This window comes from Schistocerca cancellata, unplaced genomic scaffold (assembly GCF_023864275.1).
Source record: "Schistocerca cancellata isolate TAMUIC-IGC-003103 unplaced genomic scaffold, iqSchCanc2.1 HiC_scaffold_372, whole genome shotgun sequence".
NCBI classification, from domain to species: Eukaryota; Metazoa; Arthropoda; class Insecta; order Orthoptera; family Acrididae; genus Schistocerca; species Schistocerca cancellata.
Window position 1 is genome coordinate 32,501 of NW_026046390.1, and position 7,500 is coordinate 40,000.

The 7,500-nt window shown below is 56.2% G+C and overlaps 3 non-coding genes across 3 annotated transcripts in view; all 3 read right to left on the minus strand.

The window, feature by feature from the left end:
* LOC126119353 (large subunit ribosomal RNA) overlaps positions 1 to 1,489 on the minus strand; it is a 4,222-nt gene extending 2,733 nt beyond the window's left edge. Inside the window, exon 1 of the ribosomal RNA XR_007525861.1 lies at positions 1 to 1,489. This exon is cut by the window's left edge and continues 2,733 nt beyond it. This is a non-coding gene — a ribosomal RNA (large subunit ribosomal RNA).
* Positions 1,490 to 1,678: 189 nt separating this feature from the next.
* LOC126119359 (5.8S ribosomal RNA) lies at positions 1,679 to 1,833 on the minus strand. The gene has a single exon (XR_007525866.1). It is a non-coding gene; the product is annotated as a 5.8S ribosomal RNA (ribosomal RNA).
* A 353-nt stretch (positions 1,834 to 2,186) lies between these two features.
* On the minus strand, positions 2,187 to 4,095 carry LOC126119349 (small subunit ribosomal RNA). The gene has a single exon (XR_007525857.1). It is a non-coding gene; the product is annotated as a small subunit ribosomal RNA (ribosomal RNA).
* Positions 4,096 to 7,500: the final 3,405 nt, after the last annotated feature.

Here is a 7,500-nt window from a genome sequence, read left to right on the forward strand (position 1 = left end):
CCACAGCGCCAGTTCTGCTTACCAAAAGTGGCCCACTTGGCACTCCGATCCGAGTCGTTTGCTCGCGGCTTCAGCATATCAAGCAAGCCGGAGATCTCACCCATTTAAAGTTTGAGAATAGGTTGAGGTCGTTTCGGCCCCAAGGCCTCTAATCATTCGCTTTACCGGATGAGACTCGTACGAGCACCAGCTATCCTGAGGGAAACTTCGGAGGGAACCAGCTACTAGATGGTTCGATTAGTCTTTCGCCCCTATACCCAGCTCCGACGATCGATTTGCACGTCAGAATCGCTACGGACCTCCATCAGGGTTTCCCCTGACTTCGTCCTGGCCAGGCATAGTTCACCATCTTTCGGGTCCCAACGTGTACGCTCTAGGTGCGCCTCACCTCGCAATGAGGACGAGACGCCCCGGGAGTGCGGAGGCCGCCGCCCCGTGAAGGGCGGGGAAGCCCCATCCTCCCTCGGCCCGCGCAAGGCGAGACCTTCACTTTCATTACGCCTTTAGGTTTCGTACAGCCCAATGACTCGCGCACATGTTAGACTCCTTGGTCCGTGTTTCAAGACGGGTCGTGAAATTGTCCAAAGCTGAAGCGCCGCTGACGGGAGCGATTATTCCGCCCGAGAGCATCCCGAGCCAACAGCGGCGCGGGTCCGGGGCCGGGCCAGGTAGGTCCGTCATCCGGGAAGAACCGCGCGCGCTTGCCGGGAGCCCGAGCGCCCAAAGGGGCGAATCGACTCCTCCAGATATACCGCCGAGCAGCCAGCCAGGACACCGGGGCTCTGCCCAACAGACGCGAACCGAGGCCCGCGGAAGGACAGGCTGCGCACCCGGGCCGTAGGCCGGCACCCAGCGGGTCGCGACGTCCTACTAGGGGAGAAGTGCGGCCCACCGCACACCGGAACGGCCCCACCCCGCGGCGAGTGGAAAGGCAACCGGACACGACCCCGCCGCGGATTGCTCCGCGCGGGCGGCCGGCCCCATCTGCCGAGGGCGGGAGCCAGTGGCCGGATGGGCGTGAATCTCACCCGTTCGACCTTTCGGACTTCTCACGTTTACCCCAGAACGGTTTCACGTACTTTTGAACTCTCTCTTCAAAGTTCTTTTCAACTTTCCCTCACGGTACTTGTTCGCTATCGGTCTCGTGGTCATATTTAGTCTCAGATGGAGTTTACCACCCACTTGGAGCTGCACTCTCAAGCAACCCGACTCGAAGGAGAGGTCCCGCCGACGCTCGCACCGGCCGCTACGGGCCTGGCACCCTCTACGGGCCGTGGCCTCATTCAAGTTGGACTTGGGCTCGGCGCGAGGCGTCGGGGTAGTGGACCCTCCCAAACACCACATGCCACGACAGGCGGCAGCCTGCGGGGTTCGGTGCTGGACTCTTCCCTGTTCGCTCGCCGCTACTGGGGGAATCCTTGTTAGTTTCTTTTCCTCCGCTTAGTAATATGCTTAAATTCAGCGGGTAGTCTCGCCTGCTCTGAGGTCGTTGTACGAGGTGTCGCACGCCACACCGCCAGCCGGCTGTGCACGCTACCGAGAAAGTACCGGTATGCGAACCGCCAGGCGACGGGCGCGCATCGCACGTTTAAGGAGACGCGGCCGGCCCCACAGGCGGCCACGACACTCCCAGGTCTCCGAAGGCGGGACAAACGCCGCGCGCTTCAGTATACGTAGCCGACCCTCAGCCAGACGTGGCCCGGGAACGGAATCCATGGACCGCAATGTGCGTTCGAAACGTCGATGTTCATGTGTCCTGCAGTTCACATGTCGACGCGCAATTTGCTGCGTTCTTCATCGACCCACGAGCCGAGTGATCCACCGTCCTGGGTGATCTTTTTTGTTTAGTTTCCACTGTCTCTTTCAAAACAGTTGCATAGGCGGGACTGAGGCGTTTGACGGCCCCTGTTCCAGCGTTCTGTGTCCAACGGCCTCACGGCCGATGGGCGTCGTACGGCTCCACACCGGAGCGGACAGGCACTCGGGCGAAAGTCATTCAAAACCGGCGCCAGGCGCCAGGTGCCGCAGGCCAGCCGCTCCAGAGCTTCAGCGCTCGTACCACACAACATTTTGTCCGTTAGTTTTGAGAGGCACGCGTGGTTCCGCACGCGGCGCACGGCTGCTGCCGTACAGGTAGCGTGTTGCGCGACACGACACGCACATCGAAAGACATGCAGTCTAGTCGGTAATGATCCTTCCGCAGGTTCACCTACGGAAACCTTGTTACGACTTTTACTTCCTCTAAATGATCAAGTTTGGTCATCTTTCCGGTAGCATCGGCAACGACAGAGTCGATGCCGCGTACCAGTCCGAAGACCTCACTAAATCATTCAATCGGTAGTAGCGACGGGCGGTGTGTACAAAGGGCAGGGACGTAATCAACGCGAGCTTATGACTCGCGCTTACTGGGAATTCCTCGTTCATGGGGAACAATTGCAAGCCCCAATCCCTAGCACGAAGGAGGTTCAGCGGGTTACCCCGACCTTTCGGCCTAGGAAGACACGCTGATTCCTTCAGTGTAGCGCGCGTGCGGCCCAGAACATCTAAGGGCATCACAGACCTGTTATTGCTCAATCTCGTGCGGCTAGAAGCCGCCTGTCCCTCTAAGAAGAAAAGTAATCGCTGACAGCACGAAGGATGTCACGCGACTAGTTAGCAGGCTAGAGTCTCGTTCGTTATCGGAATTAACCAGACAAATCGCTCCACCAACTAAGAACGGCCATGCACCACCACCCACCGAATCAAGAAAGAGCTATCAATCTGTCAATCCTTCCGGTGTCCGGGCCTGGTGAGGTTTCCCGTGTTGAGTCAAATTAAGCCGCAGGCTCCACTCCTGGTGGTGCCCTTCCGTCAATTCCTTTAAGTTTCAGCTTTGCAACCATACTTCCCCCGGAACCCAAAAGCTTTGGTTTCCCGGAGGCTGCCCGCCGAGTCATCGGAGGAACTGCGGCGGATCGCTGGCTGGCATCGTTTATGGTTAGAACTAGGGCGGTATCTGATCGCCTTCGAACCTCTAACTTTCGTTCTTGATTAATGAAAACATACTTGGCAAATGCTTTCGCTTCTGTTCGTCTTGCGACGATCCAAGAATTTCACCTCTAACGTCGCAATACGAATGCCCCCGCCTGTCCCTATTAATCATTACCTCGGGTTCCGAAAACCAACAAAATAGAACCGAGGTCCTATTCCATTATTCCATGCACACAGTATTCAGGCGGGCTTGCCTGCTTTAAGCACTCTAATTTGTTCAAAGTAAACGTGCCGGCCCACCCAGACACTCAATAAAGAGCACCTTGGTAGGATTTCAACGGGGTCCGCCTCGGGACGCACGAACACGCACGAGGCGGTCGCACGCCTTCGGCTCGCCCCACCGGCAGGACGTCCCACGATACATGCCAGTTAAACACCGACGGGCGGTGAACCAACAGCGTGGGACACAAATCCAACTACGAGCTTTTTAACCGCAACAACTTTAATATACGCTATTGGAGCTGGAATTACCGCGGCTGCTGGCACCAGACTTGCCCTCCAATAGATACTCGTTAAAGGATTTAAAGTGTACTCATTCCGATTACGGGGCCTCGGATGAGTCCCGTATCGTTATTTTTCGTCACTACCTCCCCGTGCCGGGAGTGGGTAATTTGCGCGCCTGCTGCCTTCCTTGGATGTGGTAGCCGTTTCTCAGGCTCCCTCTCCGGAATCGAACCCTGATTCCCCGTTACCCGTTACAACCATGGTAGGCGCAGAACCTACCATCGACAGTTGATAAGGCAGACATTTGAAAGATGCGTCGCCGGTACGAGGACCGTGCGATCAGCCCAAAGTTATTCAGAGTCACCAAGGCAAACGGACCGGACGAGCCGACCGATTGGTTTTGATCTAATAAAAGCGTCCCTTCCATCTCTGGTCGGGACTCTGTTTGCATGTATTAGCTCTAGAATTACCACAGTTATCCAAGTAACGTGGGTACGATCTAAGGAACCATAACTGATTTAATGAGCCATTCGCGGTTTCACCTTAATGCGGCTTGTACTGAGACATGCATGGCTTAATCTTTGAGACAAGCATATGACTACTGGCAGGATCAACCAGGGAGCTGCGTCAACTAGAGCTGAGCAGCCGGCCGCCCGGGAGTGTGTCCCAGGGGCCCGCGCGAACACGCAAGCGTCCGCTCAATTATTCTGCAAACAGGAGGAGGCTGAGCTCCCCTGCACAATACACCTCGAAACCCTCTCAGGTCCCGGCGGCGCGCAGCGCCGTCCTAAGTACTTGGTCGGGTTCGAGAGAGGCGCAATCGCCCGGAGTTAGGCGAGTAGACGCTTTAGGTGCGACCACCCGTGCTCCCAACTGAGCTTGCCGCTGCCGACAGAGGCCCGGGAGCGTGCTGTCGTGGCATTGCCGGCGGGAGACAACACGCGCCACCTACGGTGACCGGCAGCTCCAACGCCAGCGCCACAGAAGGGCAAAGGCCCCACGTGGGTGCCGAAGCGAACTCTCCCAGCACAGCGCACGTGCCAACACGTCTGCACAACTGCGATACAAACCACCAGCGAGAACCGCTGGGGCGACCGAGCAGCAGACGGCGTCGCGGCGCCGAGTGCCGGGCGGCGGCGCATCCTCAACGCACACAGTCCTCAGTCGGACCAGCACACTGCAGATGTCCACCGCGCTTCGCACCGGGCCCGCGAGGACCCACTTTGGCCGCCCGGCGCCGCGCGCAGGGTGCCCCGGCGCGCAGCTGCGCCGCCTGCCGCGTCCGTCGGCCGGCGCGCCTGCCACTGGGCGCCCCCACCAGCCGGCTGTAGCGCGTGCGCCCACGCACCGCGCGGCCAGCACGCCGGGCGGCCCCCCCTCACCGGCCGGGGACGGTCCCACCCAGCCACCGCCGCGTATCGCTTCACACACAGATTTGCCCTTACTGATTTACCTCCAGCAACAACAACCGCACCACAATGGGTTTACCAGTTGTTCATTTGCGTTGCGTCACGTCACCAGCAAACGTAGACGTCCATCCCAGTTTGCAAATGCAACGATTATTGCATACCTGTCTGTTAGGTGTCACGACACACTACGTCTGCCCACATACACGCAACAAAATGTGCACGACTAGAGAACACGTGGGAGGTGGCCCCCTACGTATGCGATGTCCATTACGAGACCGACTGTCAACCAGCATCTGTACCATGTCGCAGATGTGGAACGCGGTGCACCATGCTATCACACTGTGTGAGAAGAGACGACTACGTTTGAATACACGCGCCACTACATCAACAGACGGCTCATGCTGATCGCCATCCAGGGCGTCCGTTACTCCCACACGTCTCTATGGCGTACCACACTGCAATGTAGCTGTTATGGGGAGACGGCACGTGGCTGAGTGCACAACATTTGGACCGTATGGTTCGCTGTTGTTGGGCGCAGTCGTACGGTCACACATGTGCCACAGCGTATCATTCAGTACATACGGACCTATGTGCAGTACAATGTGAGGATTAAGCTTACGATATCAGCGGACAGTGGACACAGGCCGTACCACGACGTAGACTGAGCGCTTCGACATGCGAATGCCAGTGAACAGCTGCGAAGGGCATTGAACACGCAAGCACCTGAACGACCAGCGTGCGAAGGCAGGGTGGAGGGGGGGGGGCGATGTACATCCTGCAGTTGTCCACATTACAGTGTACAGCGGGAGCATGTAAAAAGTAAGCAACACTTGCGAAGTGTTCAACATGAAACGACACACAAGAGGGTGGGCGGTGCGAGTAGCGAACTATATTCAGAGGGTTGTGGTTAGACAACACTAGATTAATGTAACGTGTCATATGCCAATTACAGAGCAGGTTAAGGCACAACGTGGGTTAGGTTAAGGCACAACGTGGGTTAGGTTAAGGCACAACGTGGGTTAGGTTAAGGCACAACGTGGGTTAGGTTAAGGCACAACGTGGGTTAGGTTAAGGCACAACGTGGGTTAGGTTAAGGCACAACGTGGGTTAGGTTAAGGCACAACGTGGGTTAGGTTAAGGCACAACGTGGGTTAGGTTAAGGCACAACGTGGGTTAGGTTAAGGCACAACGTGGGTTAGGTTAAGGCACAACGTGGGTTAGGTTAAGGCACAACGTGGGTTACGTTAAGGCACAACGTGGGTTAGGTTAAGGCACAACGTGGGTTACGTTAAGGCACAACGTGGGTTACGTTAAGGCACAACGTGGGTTACGTTAAGGCACAACGTGGGTTACGTTAAGGCACAACGTGGGTTACGTTAAGGCACAACGTGGGTTACGTTAAGGCACAACGTGGGTTACGTTAAGGCACAACGTGGGTTACGTTAAGGCACAACGTGGGTTACGTTAAGGCACAACGTGGGTTACGTTAAGGCACAACGTGGGTTACGTTAAGGCACAACGTGGGTTACGTTAAGGCACAACGTGGGTTACGTTAAGGCACAACGTGGGTTAGGTTAAGGCACAACGTGGGTTAGGTTAAGACACAAATTGCGTTACAAATTGCGTTACATTGCGGTACAAATTGCGTTACATTGCGGTACAAATTGCGTTACATTGCGGTACAAATTGCGTTACAAATTTGGTTAGGTTAAGGTGCAAAATGGGTTGGATTACAGTACACAACATGGTAAGAGATAGTGTGTTTGGGGGGGGGGGGGGGGGCAGGTTCGTTGGTAGTGATCATTGTAAGTGAATGTCTGAGGCAGCGTCAGTATGTCACAGCAGTTCTGTCTCGTCAGGATGCGCTTTTCGCTCGTGACTGGAGGCGCGCCGCGTCTGTGGTTGCGGCAAGGGAGTGGCAGACCTGTGTGATTCATTCCTGCCATTGTTTCTGTGCCGTAACAGGAGGCAGTGTGGTGGTGTTGGGTGCACCCCTGTGTAGGACATGTGTGGGTGTTGGTGGCTTATCTGAGCAATTGTGGATGTTGGACGGGTGGGATATTCTATTTTATAATTGGACCCCCTGGTGTGGTTATCATAGTGTGGATGGTGTACTGTGGCGGAGAGGATGCACCGGACGTTGGTCCATGCTGGTGCTTACATATCGTATCTGTGTCTGTTACAGGCAGAGAGTAATGTGTGATGGAGTGTCTCGCTGAGGTGTGGTTCATATTGTGTGCACAGACTTACAGCATGTATAGGGACAGCGGGAATTTGGCATATTGGATATAACTCGTCATGAAACGCAAGATATAGGGGTGGATTGCAACGTACGAGTGCGGGAAGAGTCCGCCGTTCATCCGCTTGGGTTGCGATTTGGGCGGTTGGGGTGGGGCACGTGCGGGTGCGGGTGGAGTGATTGTCGGTTGACTACTTCGTGCGACGCAGGCACTGGCGTTCGGGTTCCTGTGGTGGACAGATGATGCAGGCTTTGTGGGTGGCGTCGAAAAATGGGTACTGTGGGACCTAGCGATGTCGTAGTCGGGGTGGCGTCTCATAGATGGCGGTATCGTCGGTGCAGCAGGTCATGTTTCGGGAGACTTGCAGATGGCGGTAT